Source organism: Lissotriton vulgaris, chromosome 6 (assembly GCF_964263255.1).
Source record: "Lissotriton vulgaris chromosome 6, aLisVul1.2, whole genome shotgun sequence".
In the NCBI taxonomy this organism is placed as follows: domain Eukaryota; kingdom Metazoa; phylum Chordata; class Amphibia; order Caudata; family Salamandridae; genus Lissotriton; species Lissotriton vulgaris.
The window spans coordinates 1,802,339,915-1,802,358,514 of NC_141694.1; the positions used below are offsets into that span (position 1 = coordinate 1,802,339,915).

The following is an 18,600-nucleotide window of genomic DNA, read 5'->3' on the forward strand; positions in this document are numbered from 1 at the left end:
AGAGAGGAGATTGGTGAAAATAAACAAGCAATACAAGGATTGCTTGAGATTGTATTTTTTTTAGTGGGGTGCAACTACACATGCGCCTGATAAGGCTCGCTATTGTTCTCAAGGCACAAGTCATGCAGCTATGTCAGGTGTGGGGCAAGGCCTGCATGTAGTGACTTGGGCATTGTCTGTCTTTGGGCACCGATTGGTGTGGCCCAGAAGGGCACAAGTTCTTATAAAATAGGGGGAACTAATTACAATGGCCAAAGCTCTTTTGTGCAATGTGGATAGACAACATAGGACGTGACGTCACAGGAAGTGATGTGACAATGATATAATATCCCTGACTTTAAAAGGAACATACTATTTTCCCTTCTCTTTTCTCCCGGTTACCTCCTGTAAAGGATTACACAGTGTACGCACATTCAAAACAAATTGAATACATTATTGTAGTATTTTTATTGCAAGTTTATTACGATCATAGCGAACTGTGAACTCACAAATCAGGTGGGACACATTGCAAGCAGCAAACTTGACGGACAGACTCATTGCGATGGGATCATGTTTCCAAGGTGCTATAAAATTATCTCAAGCTTAACCTTGACAGTCTTATGCTCATTGAAACATGCTCTGGGAAAAGTCTAGCATACATACACTGGTCCACCCTGTCACTTCCTGTGAATACCTTAAGATCAGCATCACTACTAATGACAACTGTATGTGCTCTCTTCACACCTTCTACCACCTCCCCGGAGATAAACACACTTTCATTGAACAAATCATGGAAATAAGCTCCTCTAACATTGACGAACCCAACAACCACATTTTTCTTGGATGTTTCAGCATTAATTGGAACAACTCCATTGAACCTCCCGTGACCAGCTTTAAATCCTTCCTCCAGGACCCAAGTATTATCCAAGACTTCCTCAGCCCAACCCATAACAAAGGGGCTACCTTAGATCTAATTATCGAAAGAAAGAACACCATACAAATTGAACCGATCCTATCTTGTGACTGGACTGACCACTATTGTATCAACTTCTTAATTTCTGAAAAGGCAACCATCACTAAGGGCAAACCAGTAAAATCCAAACATTGCATTCAAGACATCCACAACAATAACCCACTCACATTGTCTACCTTTAGTAACAAGTCCCTTCTTCCACCTTCCTCCATGCATGGCGTTCATGACCTCACTCAACAATACATCAATTCCATGTCAAATATTATGGACACCCTGGCCCCCAAACAGCTAGAGAGAATCCTGTTTAAAAGATCTACAACCTATGACAAAGATTTGAGTTGTATGTGATTTCATGATAACTGTGTGTATATTTGATATATTTAGGGATACTGTCATCCATAACCATTTGTAGAAGACAATTATATGGAGATGGATCTGTGATAAATTGTTATTTATAATAGCATGTGATTTAAAATGTGCATTTTTAATGTAACGTTGGTTACAAAACAAATTGTTTTATTTTTTTATATCAATGTGAAATGTTTACATAATACAGAGGTTGGTGTCTAGAAAGTGTGGATATACATTAATAGGTAAAAGAATACATTTCGTTAAAATGAAGAGATATTGTCATGAATAATGTGAATTGATGTGTGTGGAACAAAATAGTTTTTTTATTTGTTTTGATTAACTTTGAGACTATAGAAGGAATAGAAGGGCACCTATCCCAATTTCTGTGGAACCATCACTAAGGGCGAACCAGTAAAAGCCAAACATTGCATCTGAGATCTCTGCATCTGAGACACCTACAACATTAACCCACTCACTTTGTCTACCTTTAGTAACAACTTCCTACTCCCACCATCCTCCATGCATGGTGCTCATGACCTCACTCAATGCCACATCAATTTCATGTCAAATATCATGGACACCCTGGCCCCAAAACAGATAAAAAGAATCATGTTTAAAAGATCTAACCTCTATTTCAAAGTGTCCTTAACGAGGAACGCCAATACCTCAGACTTGAGGAAAGAGCATGGAGCCACAGCCCCTCACTGTCCAATCTCAAATGTTTACGACAAAGATGGAAGGCCTAGAAACAAACATGTCAAGAAGTCCAAAGCAGCATTCTTCCAACCTCAACTCGACACTGCAATTAATCAACCTGAAAAACTGTTAGAAATTGTTAAAAACAAGATGATCCGCAAACACGATCCTTCATCCTTGGAAAACAAAACACTACCTATCTGCGAAACATTCACCTCCTTCTTTGTGGAGAAAACTATGCTTATCACCACCAAGATTCAGAACAATATAAAACTCCCTCCTGGCGAGCTTGTGTTATATCCTTCATTCCATGTATTTCCCTTTTAAATATGTTTCCATTGATCTCTCCAACCCAGAACATTGATACCTTTCCTACCAACATACATTTTTATATGAGCTGATCTGCCTTTAAATTCCACATCTGATGCAATATAACCAACAAAATCAATAGTGGATTCATTAAAACATTGAGCAACAATATCAGGGCTAGATAATTCATCAAGGGACAAAATATTCTTAAACTTTTCCTGAAAATATTCTAATGTTATAATGGTCCATGGAGAACCTGAATCAGCCATATGAATTAAAATTTCACCAAGAAATTTGACACAACATTTAGGAGAAGGAAGATACTATTCAACAGCACTCACACCTTGAATTGAAACAACCATACCTCTCGCAAGACCAGAATCCTCATCGGAAACACTTACATCCCTCACAACTGAAACTTCTCTACTCCTAGCCCCTATATTCCCTTGAGGTACAATAATCTTCTTGCGATCATCCTTGCAAGCTTTAGCAAAATGCCCAATTCTACCACATTTGATACACTCTTTCCCAATAGCAGGACAACATTTAAATGATGCTACATGATTTGTACTCCCACACCTAAAGCAGACAATATTCCTAGAATCTTTGACATATTGTGGTGTAAATTTCTTCTTCAACCCACACACTTCATCAATACTTTTACTATTGTCTCCTTTGGCATTAACATCATCAATAGTTTTCCTCCATTTCTCCGATTGTTCAAAAGCCTTTGCTGTAGAGATAGTGTCATTAAGATTAGGATTACCTAAAATCCATAACTGATCTTGTGTCTTTTTGTTCTTCACATTTACTATAATTTGGTCTCCTGATGTTGAGAGTCATTCTGAACATTTAAAAAGTGTATGTGGGATTCTCAAGGACTATGGTATGAGCTTAAAAAAATACTTAGGACATACTCTCTCAAAAAATGGTGTTGTTCCAAAGAAATCTTTGGTTGATGCCATTCTCAAAGCACCTGCAACAGATTCAAAAGAGAAACTTCTTTCATTTTCTGGTCTTTGTGAATATTACAGTAAGTTCATTAAAGACTTTGCATCAAAAATGGAACCTTTAAGGGCTTCTGGACAATGTTGAGATTGTGGCTGGAATTACTGACGTGTTGTCTGGGAATTTTGGAAATATTTCTGAGGAATTGTGGAAAAAAAGTATGGTGGAAGACAAAGTTTTGCAGAAGGTTATGGAGTACTGTCTTGAAGGATGACCTTCTAAGAGTGATGTTCCAGAAGAGATGTTCCCATTTTGGAAAGTCTCAGATGAAATTTGTATAGAAGGTGATTTCATTTACAGACAAGGAAAGTCTATTCCACCAGTTTCTTTACGGAATACCATTTTGAATTTAAGTCCTGAAAGCCATGTTGGTATCACCTTAATGAAAAGACTTATTAGATCTTTGTTTTGGTGGCCAGGAGTTGACAGGTTTGTTGAAAAGTTGGTTAGAGAGTGCCCGGAGTGTGTTAGTAGCGAGAAATCTCTTAGATGCAGTCCAGCTCTTCTTATTCCTGTGAAGTGGCCTGACTTTCCATGGCAGAAAATTGGTATAGATTTTGCTGGGCCTTTTAATTTTTTGCCACAAGATTGTAGGTTTGCCATTGTTATGGTGGATTACCATTCTAAGTGGCCAAAGGTCAAACTGGTTCCAAGGGTCAGAACTAGTAATGTGATTTTGTTTTTGAAGGAAGTTTTTGCCAGGGAAGGTAATCCGGAAGTAATTATTTCCGACAATGGGGTGCAGTCATGTGAGATGCAAGAATTCCTAAAATCACAAAATGTTCGTCACATAACCACACCTTTGTATGAACCTCAAGGTATTGGGCAAGTTGAAAGGTATAATAGAGTTCTTAAGCAAGATATAATTTGGGCACGGAACTTTGGTGCTGAATGGAAAGACAAACTAAGAGAGAAGTTGTGGTTGTATCGGATAACTCCCCATTCCACGACTGAAGTCTCACCTTTTCGTTTACTTAGAGGTAGAGATCCAGTTTCTAAACTTTGTCCTTGGTGGTTTAAGAAAGTTGTTAAGGATAAGTGTTCACAGCTGAATAAGGATGATATTGCTCGTACTGTACAGTATAAACAGAATAGAAGCAACATTCATTAAGACTCTCACATGAATGTTAGAACACCAAATTTTCATGTTGGGGATTATGTTAGAATACGTAAACCTGGAATCTTGCTCAAAGGTGATGCTAGATATAGTAGACCTTTGAGAATTGTCAAAGTCAACAAGAATAGTGTTGTTACTCAAAATGGTCAAGTTTGGAATGTGAGACGTGTCTCCAAGTGTTTTATGAATGAATAGTTTTTGTAAGGGAAGAGATGTGTTATATCCTTCATTCCATGTATTTCCCTTTTAAATATGTTTCCCTTTTATGCACATTGTTTTCCTTTAATCATGGCACATGCCATACAGTTGTGTATGACATCATTCAGAACTGTGTTGAAACCATTCTGTTATGAACCTGGCTGTATGAAGTACTGTGCTCCAGAAGATTAAACCTCTTTTAATTTATCTTGGATTTGCCTTCTTCCTTTTTGGAATTTAACAGCTTCCCCTAACATCCCACCCCATTTGATCACAATCAATGCCTGTGAAACTATCCCCTCATCCTTAAAAACAAAGCCGCCTGGTCCATTTTAAAATCCTTCAATGAAAATGAGGTTCTAAAACTATTGACCTCTTTGAAATATCCCAATCACTTTAATGTTCCCCTTCTCTCCAAACTCCTCTATGAGGCCATCCACCTCTTACTCCCTTAATGGATTTTGATAAACAATTCCTCACTCACCTAAGGCTCCATGCCAGAATGCCTCAAAGGTTGCCAGGTTACCCCAATCCAAAAAAAAACAACTCCAACCAGTCCGACCCCAACAACTAAGCCTCATCTCCAACATTCCAACTTTAGCTAAACTCTTAAAAAACATGAGGGCACTCCCAGCTCCGCAATGATATAGAGCAATTCCAACTTCTCGACCAATGCCAATCTGGCTTCCAACCAGCCCATAACACCAAAACGGCCATGGTTCATACTTTTGATGGTGCCCTACACGCTCTCAACCATTATGAATCCTGCCTATTAACCCTATTTGACTTGTCGGCGGCGTTTGACATGGTCAATTGAAATACCCTATTGAACCTAATAGGGTAATTTGGGACTTTCCGATACTGTGCTAAAATGGTTCCTTTTCCTTCATAACAGATCTCAGTGCATCCTAATCCACCACGCCCTCTCCGATCAGTCGCCAGCGTTACTAGGCGTACCTCAAGGTTCTACTCTCTCTGCGACATTGTTTAACCTATACATGGAGACCTTTACTGAAATCTTTAAACTCGCCTGCATTTTCTACCACATGCATGCTGATGACACTTTACTTTACATAAAATTCACTTCTCCAAATCAATAGCCTCAACAACATACTTACTAACATGCAACATTGGCCAACTTGCAAACACCTCAAACACAATTCCCTCAAGACCGAATTATTATTGATATCACCATTTGCAACTGCCCCTTAGATTAAGGACTGACTTCCTTAATCTTAATGCCTTGAGCTGTACTCCACACATCATTGACTCTGCGAAATCCCTAGGTATAATCTTGGATAACGCCCTCTCCATGAAAAAGCACATCAGTGCCACCACCATAGGAGCCAGCCTACAATTACATGCACTAAGGAAAAGGAAACCATGTCTCCCCTTGGCAGACCTGAAAACAGCAGTCCAAGTTTTTGTCCTATCAAAATTAGGCTATGGTAGTGCTTCCCTGTGCCCTCCCAAAAATCACACTTGCTCCATTAAAAGCCACTCTGAATGCAGCAGCTGGGCGCATCACTGGATCAAAGAAAAAGGATCACATCACCCGGACCTCCAAGCTCTCAAATGGCTACAATATGATGCTAGGATCCATCTCAAATTTGCATGTGTGAACCAGAAGGCACTGGACCACCATACACCTTCATATTTGACCCAGAAACTGACCATATCAGGGGGTAACAGATAATTCAGAAGCACAAGCTGTCTACTTCTTAAACCAAAAAACGTCTACCAAAAGATGATCTACAATAGATCTTTCTCCAGAATTGTGCCCAACATCTGGTACTGTCTTCTGCCCAAGATCAGATGCAACTCATCTACTCAACAAATCCCTCTCATACTAAGGTCCTTTCTCCTCTGTAGAGCGACTCCTTCCTGCTGGCCTGGCCTTGCTACCTGCTCACGCCTTCGCACATATCCCTGATAACCACAACATCTTCCACTGCTTCCCAGCCATCTTCAAACAGTTCTGACTACCATCAGACATTGCCTATGCCAGAACCTCTGATTGTCCTTGTGTTCCAATCTCACTTCATACCTTTTTACTCTTGTATATATGGGCCTCATATCTTACTATATTTAATTATGTTTCCATATAATGCTTACTGCTCTGTACTCATATCTCCGCACCGTTTGACACTCATTAAATTCTACTCAAACCATTAATGTTAATTGACTATATGTTCTTATCTCCCTTGCTCCTGTAAATACTTTCCCCATGACTTATAAACTGTTTTATTATATTGCCTCCCATTTTCTGTATCATACTTGTGAGAAGTTAGCCTGGCATATGATGTCCACTAGTTCTAATGGGCACCGTGCACCAATCTAATTGACCTTATTGATGGTGGTTGTAAAGTCAACCTTATAGAAAGCTATCCTAGTGGTAGCATGGACCAGCAGTCATCAGGCTAAGACTTCAGAGAGCATGTTAAGCAAGTTGTTTTACCAATGATAAACCCTTAAATACCAAATTAAAGTACACCACACAAGGTATATATCAAATATATATGTATTTATTCTAAACACAACCCTGCTGCATTCTTTATGAGCTCAGAGGTAAAAGTAAATTACAAGAATCTCAATTAGCATACGATAAGTTGCACAGTATACGTTTTGCCCTAGGGGCCTCAAAAACCATATACTAGAATAGTGGTATAAGAACCACATCCGAAATAGAAAGTAAGCCTAGAGGCTAGGGAATCGCTGGGGCTACCCTAAACAACCAATGGTTAGGAAGCAGGAGGCCCACGAGATACGTGTGCACTGTCTTAGCACAGCCGCGAGTTACCATTGACTTTCTATGGTAAACAAACAAGTTACAAAGTTACAATTTAAGGGCGCTTCCGGATGGACTACAATGAAACCCCTTTAGACTACGACACTGTGAGAGTCAAGACTCAAGGAAGCACCAGAGTACTTGTGGTACCTCACCCAGGGAAGCCGGGTGCATAGGTGTCTTTTGGTGTCAGGTTTTGTCAATGTTTTCTATGGAGATCTGCAAAGAAGTGCTGCAAGCGACCAGAGGAAAAGAGTATGGGTGGATCCAAGGATGGATCGAAGATCTGAAGAACCTGAAAGCAGAAGAGACAGAGTCTGGGTCACAGGCCAGTGACCAGGAAGGAACCAGACGATGTCGCGTTGATCTCAGGTGAAGAGTTGAAGCTTGTCTCTGCAGCCACATGGTCCAGGAGGTGTCAAGGATGAGCAGGAGCTGGATTCTAGATGTCCCACAAAGGATTTAGTTGACTGCGGTGTCTGTATCCAGATTGGACCCAACAAGCCTTGGCAAACGCAATCCAGCAAGGAGATAAAGATTGGCTTTGGTGCAGACCATCAAGGTCTGAGGAACTTCTCTTTTGGCGAGAAGTTGGCGCAAGCCTGGAGCAACCAGGAAAGCAGTTTAAATTGAAAGGAAAGTCTTCCAGGGGCTCACTAGCCAATGGGCAAAGAACCGGAAAGATGCGTCAAGCTGAAATGCAAGAGCGGGCCCCACAGGACACTAGTGGAGTGTGGAGGTCTGAGCTTTGGTGCAAATGTTACTCGGGTGTGGGGCTTCAAGCACCCAAAAGCACAACTTCCAAATACCTCGGGAAGTAGATGCAGCTTGCAAAATGCAGGATGTCCAGGAGTTCCAGTTCCCCATCTCTCGTGTTCGCCACGGGTCTCAGCTTTGCTGGGAACGTCGAGCGGCATCAGCGATGTCTGGAAGTCTATGTCCTGTGTCGCAGAGTCTTCGGGATCTGGCAGGAGCCTCAACAATGCAGACCAGCAAACTTGCTTTAGGTGCCTTTTTGAACTGGGTGGTCACTCCTTGACCACAAAGGAGATGTCTTCCGTCTTCCAGTTGAAATGGAACGTCGAAGGTCCAGGATATGTCTTGCAAAGATTTGTCCAGTGTAATCTAAAGTCCTAGGGACACAGCTCCTATACTTATACTAAGTTTGGGGGCTGGACTACCTACCACTCCTATAGGTGGACCTGGGAGGGTGTGGTTACACCCCTTCCCCTATGTCCAGTTTCGCACCAGAGCGGGGCTGGAGTGCCCCAACAACTGCTTTGAACCAGGCTATGCATGGAGTACCTTTTGTGCCCCAGGCAGTGTCTAGAAAATGCATTCTGAATGCAGCCCTCCCTGCCCCAAAACACTAAAGTCTGTCTGTGGTGGCACCAGCACCTCCCCTGACAGGAAACCTATTGTCCAAGCCTCCCCTGGCGGAGTTTCATCCAGCAGCAGGAGGTCAGACTCGTGACTGTGGCAGCAGCATCCATTTTCTGATGCTGAGGCTCTGTTTAACTTTAACCAGGTGTACCAGTAACTACATGTCTTCTCCCTCTAGAAGGGTGGAATGCTACCCCCGCCACTAGAACTGGTGGGGGGGAGGGGTAGTATTCCAAAGTGTTTGACACCTTACACAACATGTTTTGATAAAGCCAAACCAACGTTAGCATTAACCGCGAGGATTATATTGCACTTAAGAGTATATGGTATGGCAATATCATAGAACAGCTATAAGGAGATGGTTCTGAAAGCTGCAGAGGGGCTCAGCTCATGCTCAGGCACCCTCTCACATAAAACCAAGTACTCAGCCTTCCGGATTGTTAAGGCCTGTCATAGTGTAGTGTAGTTCCTATTTTCCCAATAGGCTCTGCGCATTGGAATAACATAAACAGCAGCGTAGACGTAGGACTGAGGTCATCTAGGTCTCTACTGACTATGTTAAACTTAATTTAGGTTTGCGCCAGCTAGCTCAGAGGTCACTGGAAACTTTCTTGAATGAATAGGGAGGGATAAGCTTCCCTGGCTCAGACAAGAAGGGATTCAGTTTCCGACAACTGCATAAACATGACAACTTTGCTCCCTCAGAGTGTATCTCTAGAGTCATGTGAAAACAATAGACAGCTATTTCACTTAGTCAGCAGTGCATACTTAGTTTCACCAGAATGCAGAGAAATTGAGAGGCGGTGTTTTCAATAAAAGGTGTTATTTATTGAGCAGTCTTATTTCTCATGCAAGAGAAATGAATTGCCACAATTGCAATACTTAAAGTAAAGTAAAGTGCGTACAGTAAAAGTAGTATTAGGAAATAATAATGTAAAAACATTGATATGGTTTCTTAGCCATATGATACTTTAAAATAGATAAAATATATACATACATAAATACATTGACTAACGTACTCAACTGGTGCTTCTAACTAAGCCTACCCCGGTGTACCTGACCTAAGCCTAATACGTGGGAGGGGATGAGTAAGTAGCAGTTTAAGTTAAGTTGGTTAAGATTTGTTTTGCCAAGAATCTGCATCTAGAATTCTCTTAAGGGTTTAGTCAGCTCCGTACCTTGGTAATAGAATGTGGGAGGTCTGGTATCTCTTTCCTCAGGACTCGATATCCCAGCAACCCGCAAGGGTAGGCTGGAAACACCGGAGCTGGATTTTCTCAGCTGGAGAAAAAGACAGCGTCTCTCTCAGTGCGTCAAACAGGAGGGGCGGCTTCCGTGGGCTCTCGCATCAGTTGGGCTCTCGGGCAAGTAGATGGCCGCTCTGCTCCAAAACACCGTGTGTTTGCTTAAGGCAACTGTTGGTATTTTATACCTGGAAGGTGCCAGGTTTGACATAAGGTTGGACATAAGACGTCACTAAGAACTAACAGTTCTTTCTGGACTTCAGGAGTTCTTGTTCAAATCAAAACAAAAGCAGGGGGGATTTCCCGGGCTGCTGGAGTCTTGTTTTGTTTAAAGAACGCGTTGTGCTTTCTAGGAGTCGATGGGAGTAGCCGTCCTGTGCTTTGGACTGCATGGGCTATTACTGAATATGGATCTGATTCTTATGCCTTTATCAGGATATTATTGATTATAACCTCACAAGGGCATAAATCGGGAATATCGAATTAGGGTCCTAGATATAAACACAGCAATAGAAGTGACTTATAGGCTACTATGTGTCTATATATAAGGTATATATAGATATACTATATCTAAGTAAGGGGTGATTACACCACCTTACCCAGGCTGTGTGAACAGATTTGTGGTGTCAGTTTGGAAGCCCAACCAGGGGTGGCACAATACATGCTGCAGCCCCTGGTAGGCCTTGGGTGCACCTATGCCCTGGGTACCAATGGTACACTATACAGGGACTCACAAAGGTGACCCAGTAACCAATCTGGTATGTACCTAAAGTACATGGTATCAATTTAGAAAGAGAACAGCTAGGCTGTGGGCCTGATTAGCAGGGCCACAGCCAGTCTAAATCGAAAAAAACGAAAATCACAGAAAAAGTGGGGGTGACCATAGGAAGCAGACCCTACCCTACTCTTCTACAATACTTTCCTTGTTGTTGTAGTTAATCTGATCTGTCACCCAATTCGCTCTTGTTTGCACTATATAAAACCCTAAGAAGGTAGCTCTGGCATTGAGCAGCCAGGCATAAACTAAGTAACAAGTGTAAACCATTCAGAAGCACCAAAACAAAGAAATAGGAAAGTCACCCAACACAAAATAAATCTGACACCAATTTACAAACATAGGGGCCGATTATGATCACAGTTTTCCCGCATCCTCCGGGACTGCGGAAGCCACCGCCGACCCGGAGGATGCGGGAAAACCGCTGCGGAGCCTTCACAGACCCACCGCCAAATTAGGATGGCTGGTGGGTCTTGAATTCCGTCCGCAGCTTTTCCGCCGCGGTCACCTTCCGACTGCGGCAGGAAAGCACTAACATGGCTGGCAGTGTCTATCAGACACCGCCAGCAAAATTAGGATGTAGGGAATCACATGCTTTTCCGCAGCGGCTTTTCTGCCGTGGAAAAGCATACGGACATTCACTTTGGGGACCCGTTGCGGGCTCCCTGGGTGAAGGGCGGTTGGGGGGTGCACATGGGGGGTACCTATGGTACCCCCCTGCCTTTGCGTGCACGAAGCAGCAGGCACGCGTGGTGCCTGGCGCTTTGTGCGTGCAAATGCACTGCTTTCATTTTTTAAATCGCGGCGGGTGCTGCTTCAAGCAGCACCCGCCGCAATGTAAAAAATACATGATGTGACCGCCAGGGTGGCGGTCACATCCTAATTGCCATGGAGGGACCACCGCTGCCGATGCGGACGGTCCCTCTTACTCAGGGGTGGCGGACAGACGCAAGTTCGTCCGCCATCATAATAGGGCCCCTAGATCTTATTTTTATGAATTTATAGCCACCAAAATGACCAAAATCCACCAGAGGGTTCCAGAGGTGGAGATTTTTATGTTAACCAAAAATCACTGCTTTTCATTCGAAATTCTAACAATCACTGGCAACTTGAAAGTTTAGAAATGTTTTCAAATTTGTATAAAGTTTAGTTAGGGTACTTTGGCCCATTGTGGGTGACCAAATCTGGCAGGAGGGGGATTAAGGGGGCCAGTAAGAGGCCAGTAAGGATTTCTTGGACAGTTACCTTGTCACCAAAGCAGTCTCCAGTCCAGTTCCAAGCACTATGGGAAAACAACAGGCCACTAGAATTTTGCAATTTAGTGGCCATGGCATATTTATGGATTTGTTGCATTTGCCACACACTCCATCATCTGCTACATAATCTGCAGGTTCCAACAAAAAAATGTGTTTCTAACTCAAACAGTTGAAACTTTACTAAATATTGCAACAGTTCTTGTTGTGGGGCTAAACTAGGACTAATGAGGTGCAACATATGCCCAGACAGTGTTAACAAGTATAAAAATGAAGAAATAATGCATTAAGACTTCACAAGATTTGCCGCATTCTGCCACATAATTTGGATTTCCTTGCTGCATAATTTTGTCAATACGGCTGGGTAATTTGGCCCTACTGTGCTGCATAATTCCAGTGGACCTGGCAAACCACAATTAATGGAGTGGTCCTGGAGCCAGGGATACAGGATGCTGAGGATGCTGAGAATGCTGTGCAGTCAACAAGGGTCTTTCTGGGTTTACTTCAAGGTCCACTGTCCAGGTGGGGTGACTTTGGCCACAGGGGTAGATGTCCCTCGAAGTCCTCTTGGGTCCAGCAAAAGTCCAGTTGCCACTGGAGTACTGGTGTCTGGTCACAGTGAAACCATTGGTTCCCTTTGGTGAAGGGTAGTGTCCATCTTGGGAGATCAAACTGTACTCCAACAACTCTCTAGGGTCCAGTAGACTTCGGTGCAAGTTTTGGGTGTCAGAGGTCAGTCTCTCGGGGTGCGTTTCAACAATCAATGGTGAACAAGCACTTGTGACCAAGGTGGTTTTTTCAGCTTTTGTAGCAAAGTTGAGTTAAGGACATACAACTGCTCTTCCCATGCACAATCTACTGGGGTGATCATGTAAAAAGAGGCATGTCCTTACATTTCCTACCTCTAGTCGAAAGATAAGTAACTAACCTACACTCTAGTATTTCTCATCTTCTAAGTTGAAAAACATGGAAAGGTCATCTGCAATGGTGTGGTAAGTCCCAGGTCTATGTTCCAATCTAAAATCCATGTCCTGTAGGGAAATTGACCACCTCAACTATTTGAGGTTCTCTCCTCTTATCTGCATAAACGAGCCTGAGAGGTTTGTGGTCAGTTTGAATTCTGGAGGGAGTCCCAAACCGGTAGGATGTCAGCCTCTTCAGGGACCAGACCACAGCAAAGGCTTCCCTCTCAATGGCACTCCAACACTGCTCTATGGGAAGGAGTCACCCACTGATAAAATCAACTGGTTGATCTTGGCCCTCATCATTTACCTGTGACAGAACTGCTCCAATCCCATGTTCAGAAGCATCTGTCTTGACAATAAACTGTTTGCTGAAATCGAGTGCCTTTAGGACAGGTGCTGAGCACAAAGGTGCCTAAAGGGTGTCAAATGCATTTTGTGTACTGCTCAGTGCAGATAACATTTCTAAGTTGCCTTTTAGAAGTAATTTCTGACAGTAGTCCCACCATGGTATCATACCCTTTGACATATCTTCTATAATACCCAATCAGGCCTAGAAGACTGTGACTTGGGTTTGGGTCTTAGGAGCCTCTCAGATCAGAATTGTCTGGGTCTTGGTTTGGAGAGGTGTTACGTGACCTCCACCCACTTGGTGGCCCAAGTACACAACTGAGCTAGATAGTCATTCCTGCATGTTGCAGGACCTTAAGCACTTCCTTAAAGTGGACCAGGATTTCCTCCCAGGTGGAACTGAATGCAGCAATATCATTTAGACGTACTGCACTGAAACATCCAAAGCCTAAAAGTACTTATTTTACCAACCTCTTGAAGGTGGCTGGTCCATTGTTCAACCCAAAGGTCATCACTTTAAACTGAAAGTAGCTTGCAGGCACAGAAAAGACAAAACTTTACTTGGTTTCTTGAGGAAGGCCTTTTGGCCAAGAACCTGAAGTCATCTCAAAGGTGCTCAAATACTTTGCAGCCCCCAACTTACCAATAAGCTCATCAGCTCTGGGGATAGGGTGAGGGTCAGTCTCAGTGAATGCATTTAGGCCTCTGTTGTGCACACAGAACCTCATCCCTGGTTTTCCCCCTTTGGAGTTAGATTTACGCATGAGCACCACTTGGATGTCCCAAGGAGTACTAGAGAGCTCAATTACCCCCAACTGTATGATTTAGGCAACCTCAGTGTTGATTATAGCTTTGACCTAGTCTGACAGTCTGTACATTTTTCCTTTAACAGGCAATATGTCACCTGTGTCTCCCTCATGGGAACAAGCACTTGTACTTGTGCCAATGTCCACTGTAGCCAAAATCAAATGCAGCCAATATTGTGTCTTTTCTTACAATACCTATATATTTAAATCAAGTTATATGCACAAGTTATATGCACAAATCTTCAAACAACATACACAATATTCATTATTGACATGACATATGTGTTGACTGCAATTCTTTGATCTGTTACAATCACATTACATAATGACACACAAAACAATATTATGTTTGATACCCCCTGGCCAATAGAATGGGATTGAGAAAGGAACGGCGGGCCGACACACGGAAAGATCTCTCCACTAAGAAGGATCTAAACCAATCCAGGGCCACGCTTTTCAAAATCCTGATCCAGAAAGAAACTTTTTAAAACTTTTTATAAAGTTGAGTTCTGGTAATGCGCCCGGGGTTACCCAAAACATTATCTGACCACTCCCCTGTACTACTGTCATTAACACTACCCACTGACACCCCACGACCATTTCAGTGGAGATTGCAGGCTTCTGCCCTCACAGATGCGGTTTTTAGAGATTGGATAAGGACAGCTATTATAAGATACTCCAGAGAAAATGCGGGATCAGTGGACTCAGCAAAAGTCCTATAGGAAGCCTTTAAAGCAGCTATAAAGGGCGCATGCATCGGTCTCAGAGCTGGTGTCTTATCGTCACTAAGAGCTCGAATGACCCAACTAGAAAAGCCGCTCCGGACATTTGAGAAGGCATAGGAATCTGATCCCAAACCTCAAACATTAGCAGACGTTAAAACGCATCTTCAAGAATACACAGAGACGGCAGGTCAGGAGATCTGCTATCTATCAAAAAGAAGGGTGGCAAGGTCATACTGGGAGGTCGGAATGCAGCCTAGCCGCTAAGATCAAAGGAACACCGGATATTCCCCACATCCAAACCCTCCCCACGCAAGAAGGCACGCAGATATTTGACACCCAAGACATACTCAAAGCCTTTGTAGAACATTATGTAGATCTGTATGAGGAACAGCGGTCAGCCGTGACGTGCAAGGCAAACAAATATCTAAGCGACAGCACTGGCATGGCTGTCGCCGGGGCAGGTGGAGTTTCTGGTGCAGCCACTAACAGAGGAGGAAGTGGTGGATGCTATTCGCTCTCTACCTAACGGTAAATCGCCTGAAAGTAATGGGATTCCAGGCAAATTCTATAAAGCCTTCTGAGGCCTATTGATACGCCATCTACTAGCTATGTACCAGGAGGCATACAATAAAAATTCCTTGCCCCCATCTTTGCGCTAAGCGCAATTAATAACCTTGTTGAAACCCGGTAAAAACCCAAGCAGGTAGTCATACCACCTGCTGTCTCTAATTAATACAGCCATATAGATCCTGGCAAAGACCATTGATTATATACTCCAGCTGCTGCTACAAGCTCTAGTACTGCCAGCCAGGCTTCATGGATCACTGACATAATATCGACAGACAAAATTTCGGCCTACCAAAATATCGAGGTAAAAATATAGAATGCCAGAATATCAACTGCCTATCTACAAACAGGTAAGTACAAAAATATTGACTCCAAAATATCGATTTTAAAAAATATAGACTGTCAAAATATTGAATTTTTTAAATGTCTTAAAATTAATTTAAAAGTAATATGATAATAAATATAATTAATTTAAACATACTTAAAATAATTAAATACATATAAAATTATTAAATAATAATGTAACTTTAAAATACAAAAAAAATAAAATGTAATACATATATATATATATATATATATATGTATATATATATATATATATATATTCACTGAAAAAACCATAGGTTTTACACACGTTATAGTTAGGATGTAGCATTTGAAAAACCTATGAAATTCACTGAAAAAACCATAGGTTTGACACCAGTTATAGTTAGCTGGAAATTTTACTGACATAAAACCAATGAAATTCCACGTTATAGTTAGTTGGACTCACTATAACTTGCGCGTGTAATGCACTGCTGATGACATTACATATTACATCACTCATGACATGGTCAGTGACATCACTTATGACACTATCCAGTGAATGTGTGTCTTTCTAAAAAATAAATATGTTTTATATATGTATATGTAAAGGTCGAGGAAAGAATAAATGTTTAAATTATTGTCTTAATGAATGTTTTTTTCAAAAAGAAATGATTGGATAACTGGCTTATTAAGTGTACCTTAGTGAATAAATATATTTGCGAGTAATGTTTTAAATATATGTATCAGTGTCAAACCTATGGATTTTTCAGTGAATTTCATAGGTTTTTCAAATGCTACATCCTAACTATAACGTGTGTAAAACCTATGTTTTTTTCAGTGAATTTCATAGTTTTTTTGAATGCTAGTTCCTAAGTATGTAATCACGTTCGTAACTACATAGTGTCACTGCCTACACGTCCTGAGAAGCGCATGTAAAGTCACGTGACTTGAAAACAAAACTTCCAATTGGTTATTAGTAGTTTCTGTTCTGGAATATACACAAAGCACTCCACCCACTTTTCTCACAATCTTTTCTACTCTCAAGAGACAACAACGTCGAGCATCTTCCGGAAGTCTTTGCTGAAATGGCTTCCCTACCAGATTCATCTTCCGAATCTGAAGGAAATGAGCGATCACCGTTAAGAAGAAAAAAGGAATCTTTCATTTGGCAATTTTTCACTTATCCTGAAGATCAAAAGAAAGTGAATGCGCCAAAAGTAACCTGCACGATATGCAATTCGGAGCTCTCAAGGGGAAATCCAAATAAAAAATATTCCTTTTCTGCACACACCATGCAGCGGCATGTTAAACAAAGGCATCCTGAGCATTATGCAAAAGCATCGACAAGAGCCCTGGCCACACTATTACCATCAGAGGTGGCCAGCACATCTTCTGGTGTACGACCTGTATCTCCATCGAGTGCTGAAATGGACTTGAGACCATATCTTGCGAAGGTGCATATGAAATGCAACAAGTGTGGAGAAATTCTTTTATATGGAGAGCAGAGCCTCGTTCTTATTAAACTCAAAATTGACAGTCACAAATGCCCCAAGAAAAGATAAATTTCTTCACTTCATTTTCAAACTATTACATACTGAAAAATGTAGTAGCAACTTTAAGAAATCGAAAGCATTATAACACTTCATTCCCCCCCCAAAAAAAAAAAAAAGTTATTTTCAGAACTAACTCTTTCCACCAAAACATGCTCGAAGAGCATATTATAAGATGTTTTTTCGCCGCTTTATTTTAGTGCGAGACCGAGTGCGCGCACCCTTCTATCGCGTACAGGACCTGACACTCCCATGTGAAGTCATGTGACTTCTAAACAACACTTCTAATTGGTTCTTGGTAGTTTTTATTCTGCAATTTACACGCAGCACTCCACCCACTACCATCACTTTCTTTTCTACTCTCAAGAGACAACAACGTCGAACATCTTCCCGAAGACTTCGATACAATGGCTACCGTTCCGCATTCATCTTCCGAATCTGATGAAAATGAGCGACCACCTTTCACAAGAAAAACGAAGGCCACGCTATTACCATCAGAAGTAATCAACACATCTTCCGGTGGACGACCTGTATCTCCATCGAGTGCCGAGACCATATCTGGCGAACGTGCACATGAAATGCACGAACTGTGGAGAACTTCTTGTATACGGAGAGCAAAGCTTTACTCTAATTAAACAAATAATTGAGAGTCATAAATGCTCCAAGAAAAGTTACATTTCTTCACTTTATTTGGATAGTATGACATACTGAAAAATGTCGTCGCAACTTTAAGAAATAAAAAGCATCATAACACTTGTTTCCAAAAAAAAAAAAAAAAAAAAAAAGTTCTTTTCAGAACTAACTCTTTGTACCAAAACAAGCTTGAAGAGCATATTAGCTGATATTTTCTCGCCGCTTTCTTATAGTGCGCGACCGGGTGCGCGCACCCACCTATCGCGTACAGGCGTCGAGACACGCATGTGCAGTCATGTGACTTTAAAACAACACTTCCAATTGGTTCTTACTAGTTTCTATTCTGCAATTTACACGGAACACTCCACCCACTTCCCTAGAAAACCAGTTTATCGTAAATCTTTTAAAGCCTCCTCTTATGAAATATTCGACATCAATCACATAGCAGAGTACTAAATAGCACTATATACACTCCGTCCCTTAATTATAAGAGACTTATTGCTATGTAAAATCAACTTTTGCTCTCCAAGATAATGTAAAATGCTGAGCCTATTACATAATTTTATTACACATATATGTTACTAGTCTCCTTCGAGTACTAACACCGTAGAAAATACCACCAATAG

At 41.6% G+C, this 18,600-nt stretch overlaps 1 protein-coding gene across 3 annotated transcripts in view; it reads right to left on the minus strand.

Moving 5' to 3' along the window:
• The window catches only part of LOC147709532 (fucolectin-like), a 1,051,872-nt gene that overhangs the window by 949,542 nt on the left and 83,730 nt on the right, over positions 1-18,600 (minus strand). The gene's annotated exons all lie outside the window — the stretch shown is intronic.